General features: G+C 44.8%; 1 pseudogene; it reads left to right on the top strand.

The window, feature by feature from the left end:
• Positions 1-6175: 6175 nt before the first annotated feature.
• Positions 6176-6774, top strand: LOC129060821 (olfactory receptor 7E24-like; annotated as a pseudogene).
• Positions 6775-7125: the final 351 nt, after the last annotated feature.

Below are 7125 nucleotides of genomic sequence, written 5' to 3' on the forward strand. Positions count from 1 at the left end.
AGTCGATAATTGGGCCCCAAAATACAGAAAGATGGAATAAGTGAGTTCTACTGTTTGATAGTGCAGTATGAAAATTTTAGTTCACAAGAACTTCTAGCATATTTCTGGGTTCTTTGGTAAGAAGCTTCCTAACTTTCTCATTATGCTGGTTTTGAAGCTATTCTCTTTCTGCTCTCGAAATCATGATGGTTTTTTTGTTTTTGGCTTTTGTTTTGAGATGGAGTTTCGCTCTTGTTGCCCAGGCTGGAGTGTAATGGTGCAATCTTGGCTCACCGCAACCTCTGCCTCCTGGGTTCAAGCGATTCTCCTGCGTCCACCTCCCGAGCAGCTGGGATGACAGGCATGCCCCAGTACGCCCAGCTAGTGTTGTATTTGTAGTAGAGACGGGTATTTCTCCCTGTCGGTCAGGCTGGTCTTGAACTCCTGACCTCAAGTGATCTGCCCACCTTGGCCTCCCAAAGTGCTGGGATTACAGGCGTGAGCAACCGCGCTGGGCCCATGCTGTATCCTTATCTGTTGTCTGTTGTTGTTTGTTTGTTTTTGAGCCCACAAATAACTTCTCACCTATATGTTCAAATGATTTTTAACATGAGTGCTAAGAAAGTTCATTGGTGAAAAAGCAGCCTTTTCAAGTAATGATGATGGAGAAACTTGATTTCCACATGCAGAAGAATGAAGGTGGACCCTATGTCACACCAGGTGCAAAAATTCACACAAACTGGATCAAAGACCTAAGCCCAAGTGCTAAAAGTATCATATGCCTAAAAGAAAATATTGGCCACACTTTCATGACATCAGATTGAGCAGTGCTTTCTGGGATATGACACCAAAAGCATAAGCAACAAAAGAAAATTAGATTCCTTGGATTCCATCTGAATGACAGACACTTTTGTGCATCAAAAAACACTGTGAACTGAGTGAAAAGATAACCCACAGATTAGGAAAAATATTTGCAAATCATATATCTGAAAAGAGGCTGATATGCATGATATGTAAAGAACAGCTAGAACTAAACAACAAGAAACCCAAAGCATCCCGTTAGCCATGTTCATAAGACTCGAGTAGGCGTGTCCCCAAAGAAGATATAGCAATGGCCTGTAAGTATCTAAAATGATGTTGAAAATCACTAATCATAGGGAAGTGCAAATAAAACCAATATTGTGATACCACATATTAGGATGGATATGATAAACAAACAAGCATTGGTGAAACTAGAGGGAAGTAGGAATGCTCGAATCTGATTGGAGGGAATGTAAAATCGTGAAGAATCAGGGAAAATAGTATGGCGTGTACTGGGAAAAGTAGAAACAGTATTATCAGATGTTCCCCAGCTGCACTTGTGGGTACCTACCAAAAAGAATTAGAAGCCAGGAATGGAAGAGATATTTGTACACCCATATTCATAGCAGCGTTATTCGCAACAGCCAAAATGTGGAAGCAACCCAAGGGTTCGTGGACAGATGAATGGAAAAGCACACTGCAGTTCATTCATACAATGGAAGACTATTCAGCCTTCAAAAGGCAGGCACTTCTGGCCGGTGCGGTGGCTCATGCCTGGAATCCCAGCATCTTGGAAGACCGAGGTGGGCGGACCACCTGAGGTCAGCAATTCAAGACCAGTCTGGTTATCTTGGTGAAACCCTGTCTCTACTGAAAATGCAAAAAATTAGATAAGCGTGGGGGCGTGTGCCTAGAGTCCCAGCTACTCGGGAGGCTGAGGCACAAGAATCGCTTGAACCCGGGAGGCGGAGGTTGCAGTGAGCCCAGATTGTGCCACTGCACTCCAGCCTGTGCGACAGTGTGAGACTCCATGTAAACACAAAACAAAACAGAACCAACAAATAAACAATAAATAAATAAATAAACCAAAAGAAACAGACAGGAACTTCTGACACAGGCTGCAACTCGGATGAAACTTGAAGACATTATCGTCAGTTAAATAAATAAATCCGAAAATGATAAACACGACCAGGCTCAGTGGTTCGCCCGTGTAACCCCAGCACTTTGGGGCGCTGAGGCAGGCAGATCACTTAAGGTCAGGAGTTTGAGATCAGCCTGGTCAATATGGTGAAAGCTCATCTCTATTAAAAATACAAAGATTAGCTGTGCGTGGTGGCACATGCCTTTAATCCCAGCTACTCGGGGGACTGAGACACAAGAATCGCTTGAACTCACGATGTGGAGGTTGCAGTCAGCCGATACCATGCCACTGCACTCCAGCCTGGGTGACAGAGAAAGTCTCTGTCTCCAAAACAAACAAACTAACAAAAAAATTAAACACGGTATGATTCCACTCACATCAAGGATCTTGAGGAGTTAAACTCAGAGCTGCAAAATCGAATGGTGGCCCCAGGGGTGGGAGACAGAGAGGAAAGGAGAGTTTGGTGAATGGGTGCAATTTCCATTGTGAAAGATAAAACTGTTCTGGAGATGATGGCGGTGATGGTTTCTAAAGAATGTGAATGTACTTAATGTGATTAAACTGTAAACTGAGAAATAGTGGAAATTGTCAATGTTGATACAGGCCATTCTATAGGAAATAATATATATTTATAATTTTTAATATTTATATGTGGCATATTTCCCCATCATAAAAGATGAAAATTGAAGCACTTGGATCTTAAAAAAGGAAAGAATGAAGCGAAAAATCCACACAAGCTTCCTTCTGATGAGAGGAAGAGCCCCAGAGCTTCTATGGACACTCACTTTTCTCTTCTTCTTCTTGCATGATGATGAGGAAATCCTTAGAGGTTGGGGATCTTGGGCCACTCTGGCTAATGAGGAGCTCTGTGCCTTGAGCCCCCCAGGCCACAGAATAGTAAATAGTCTGTGCCTCCAGCCCTGCATGTGAGGTTCCAGGCCTGTGGGCTCCACACCGGTCACCTGTATCAGGAGGCTCCTGTCTCACCCTGTCTTCTTGCCAGCATTAAGGACGGAGTCTGAGCCTCCAACGTGCACCATGCTGGGAGGACAGTTGACCTGTTCTCCGTGGTCATGGCCCAGCAGAGGGGAAGGGCGGTTCAGTGAGTGCTGCGTGACGGTCGGGAGCCTTGTTTTCTTTCCTCCTTCTCAGGACAAACAGGAGAGTGCGGTGGGCAGATGGGAGGAGACCAATGTGCAAACAGTCAGCTCAGCAGACTGTGCAGTTTCAGATCTTGGTTGTGGGGGGGGGGGGTCGCTCTCAGAAATCTCATTCAAAATGTTGCCTTCCTCCCCCACTGCTTGTCCTTTTCACAGACATCTCACCAATGATAGCAGGGAATGAGTCCCTCTAAATTGTTCCCTCAGAACAACAAAAAGATGATGAAGGTGATGGTGAGGATAAAGAGGATGATGACAGACACCATGACATCATGAACCCTTACTGAGGGCTTCCTAAAGGCCAGGCTCTGAGCTCTGTGCTCTATGCAGCTTGTTTCATTTCATCTGCATAGTCTCCCCATTATGAGTGCACATTTCATGATGATTTTACAGACTAGAAAAGGAGCAGCGCATTTTCATAGAACTTGTACCAGATCATGAAGTCAAAAAAGGTGAAATCCAATATGAACCAGGCAGTCTAAGTCCAGACACATGGCATTTGGCCAGTCCTCTCCCTGCATCCAACCTGCTCTCTCAAATGCTTGTCACTCAGGCCAATGCCCCTGCTCACTGTGCCCTTCCCTTTGGGGGTTCCTTGGAGACCACAGCTAGACCAGTGGGTGCCACAGTCACTGTGTCAAGTATGGAAAGGTCAGCTGAGATCACATCAAAGATTCCAGAAAGAATTGGCACAGGATCATTCGGGACGCATCTCTCCCTTGGCCCTGTTCCTGGATTTCCTTACAGCTCTCGACTTCCTCAAAGGGGTCATCAATTCAGAGTTTGGCTTCCATAGCTATTGAGGAAACTGGAAAGCATTTCAAAAATGCTCATCAGATATGCCTGTGGTTAAGACCTTTGAACTCTGCTGAAAACTTTTTGAAGCTGGGTGCGGTGGCTCAAGCCTGTAACCCCAGCCCTTTGGGAGGCTGAGGCAGGGGAATCACAAGGTCAGGTGTTCGAGACCAGCCTGGCCAACATGGTGAAACCCCATCTCTCCTAAAAAGAGAAAAAAATTAGCCGGGCTTAATGGCGGACGCCTGTAATCTCAGCTACTCCGCAGGTTGAGGCAGGAGAATAGCTTGAACCTGGGATGAGGAGGTTGCAGTGAGCCGAGATCATTCCACTGCACTCCAGCCTGGGCAACAGAATGAGACTCCATCTCCAAAAACAAAAAGAAAAACAAACAAAAAAAACCCCCACAACTTTCTGAGAGTTGGGAGACCATCAAGTATAGTACCCGGGACTTAGAGTCTGGCCATTAATTTTCAATACCACCCTTTCTACTTATCTGTATGGCAAGGGGTGAGATGTCCATCCTCTGAGACTCAGCACTCTCATCTGAGTTGATTTCTAGTTGATCCAACGGAAGTGAGCTATGATTTAACCGATCGTGGGTGCCCGCTGCGTGATCTCTATGTGATGGATGCGTAAAGTAAAGGCAAAGTGAATCTTAGATACATTCGTTAATATTTTAAGCCTCAACTCCATACAGTTCAAAGGAAATATCTCCTGACCTGAAGTTCTGGTTTCCCTGCATTCCAGACAGGACATTTTATTTTGTCCTTATCTCAGTAAGTACTGAGTATTGTGAGAGGAGCAAGTGAGTCTCTTTTGTTTCTGATTCCCCAAAGCCAATATCTTGCTTGGCACATAGGAGATAGCAAAAGTAAAAATCTATGTGAATTATTGAATTGACACTTCCTTGGTTCACAAAAATTGGCTGTCATCAGTGTGACATCAGTATGACAGAGTGTGTGTTTTTAGTTTTTCATTTTTTGAGATGGAATTTTGCTCTTGTTGCCCAGGCTGGAGTGCAGTGGTGTGATCTCGGCTCACTGTAGCCTCTGCCTCCCAGGTTCAAGCCATTCTCCTGCCTCAGCCTCCCGAGTAGCTGGGACTACAGGTGCGCGCCGCCATACCGGGCAAAGTTTTTGTGTTTTTCATAGAGATGGGGTTTCACGATGTTGGCCAGGATGGTCTTGATCTCCTGACCAGGTGATCCGCACTCCTCGGCCTCCCAAAGTGCTGGGATTACAGGCGTGAGCCACCGCATCCGGCCAAACGTTCTGTTGAAAACTCTAAGTCCACCTAAGCTAAGGACAGGAATTATAGCCTCCATGAATTTTAAAGCAAGATCCACCGATTTGAGTAAACAATTACTCTCTTGAAGGAGAAAAGTCCGAAAACATAATGATGAAATCACTAGGACCTTACTGGCCTGTGGAACTATTTTCTGCTTATGAACTATCAACTTTAATTTCATTTCCAGATGGCATGGTCTCAGCTGCTATCAGTGTTTATAAATGTTCTAATTCAACGGAATGTGTATCAATCTCTTCGAATCAAATATAATATCTGAGTTCTTAATTTCCTTTAATTAGGATAACCTTTTTCTTAAAGTGAAGAGAATGGTTTTACTGCAGAGTTTTCGTCGGAAAAGATAGGCTGTATTTTCTGGCAATTAGGAATTCGTTAGATATGATGATCTGGTTCTTGGAACATTCTTGTATCTAGTGTCTCTAAGGCAGGTGTGTACAGCAAGAAGTGAATAACACAGAAATCAATGATGAAAGAATTAGAAGACAATTGAGTTTGTCAGAACTGCAAAATATTGCTGAGTATGGATTGCTCTGAAATCTGAAAACATTACTTCTGAATTGTTTCTATCAAAAATGCAGACACAATGCTAGGTGTCGGTTAACTTGTTTCCTATTTTTCAACCCTCTTCTCTAGGCAAAAGGTGTCCAATCTCTACAGACCCAAAGATCTAACAGATGTCTCTATATTCCTCCTCCTAGAAACTCAGAGGATCCAGAATGGCAGCTGGTCCTTGCTGGGCTGTTCCTGTCCATGTGCCTGGTCACGGTGCTCGGGAACCTGTTCATCAGCCTGGCCGTCAGCCCTGACTCCCACCTCCACACCCCCATGTACTTCTTCCTCTCCAACCTGTCCTTGACTGACATCGGTTTCACCTCCAGCATGGTCCCCAAGATGATTGTGGACATCCAATCTCACGGCAGAGTCATCTCTTAGGCAGGCTGCCTGACTCAGATGTCTCTCTTTGCCATTTTTGGAGGCGTGGAAGAGAGACATGCTCCTGAGTGTGAAGGCCTATGACCGATTTGTAGCCACCTGTCACCCTCTGTATCATTCAGCCATCATGAAGCCGTGTTTCTGTGGCTTTCTAGTTTTGTTGTCTTTTTTTTTTTCCTCAGTCTTTTAGACGCCCAGCTGCACAACTTGATTGCCTTGCAAATGGCCTGCTTTGAGGATGTGGAAATTCCTAATTTCCTCTGTGACCCTTCTCAAATCCCTCATCTTGCATGTTGTGACACCTTCACCGATAATATCATCATGTATCTCCCTGCCGCCATATCTGGTTTTCTTCCCATCTCGGGGACCCTTTTCTCTTAATATCTAATTGTTTCCTCCATTCTGAGGGCTTCCTCATCAGGTGGGAGGTATAAAGCCTTCTCCATCTGTGGGTCTCACCTGTCAGTTGTTTGCTTATTTTATGGAACAGGCATATGGGAGTACCTCAGTTCAGATGTGTCATCTTCCCCGAGAAAGGCTGCAGTGACCTCAGTGATGTAAGCTGTGGTCACCCCCATGCTGAACCCCTTCGTCTGCAGCCTGAGAAAGAGGGCTATTAAAAGTGTCCTGTGGCGGCCCCACGGCAGCACAGTCTAGTCTGAATATGTCCTTATCTGTTCCATTTCTTCTGTAATGTGGGTTAAAAAAGGCTGCAAGGTCAATTAAGAATGATATCACAGGGTGAACGCCCACTGTGATATTAGGAGTGATGCCTCCCTAGGATATAAAATATACTGCCACAGAGTATACACACATGGGGTACACCCACTGTGATATTACAAGCAATAGCTCCCTTAAGTATGATGAAAAATATCACACGGTGGGCACACTGTGTGATACGAGGAGTAATAGTTACCCGGGATATTACGACGAATATCAAGGGTGTACACACACGGGGTATATGCACTGTGATATCAGGAGTTGTATCTCCCTAGGATATTAAGAATA

Source organism: Pongo abelii, chromosome 7, assembly GCF_028885655.2.
Source record: "Pongo abelii isolate AG06213 chromosome 7, NHGRI_mPonAbe1-v2.0_pri, whole genome shotgun sequence".
In the NCBI taxonomy this organism is placed as follows: Eukaryota; Metazoa; Chordata; class Mammalia; order Primates; family Hominidae; genus Pongo; species Pongo abelii.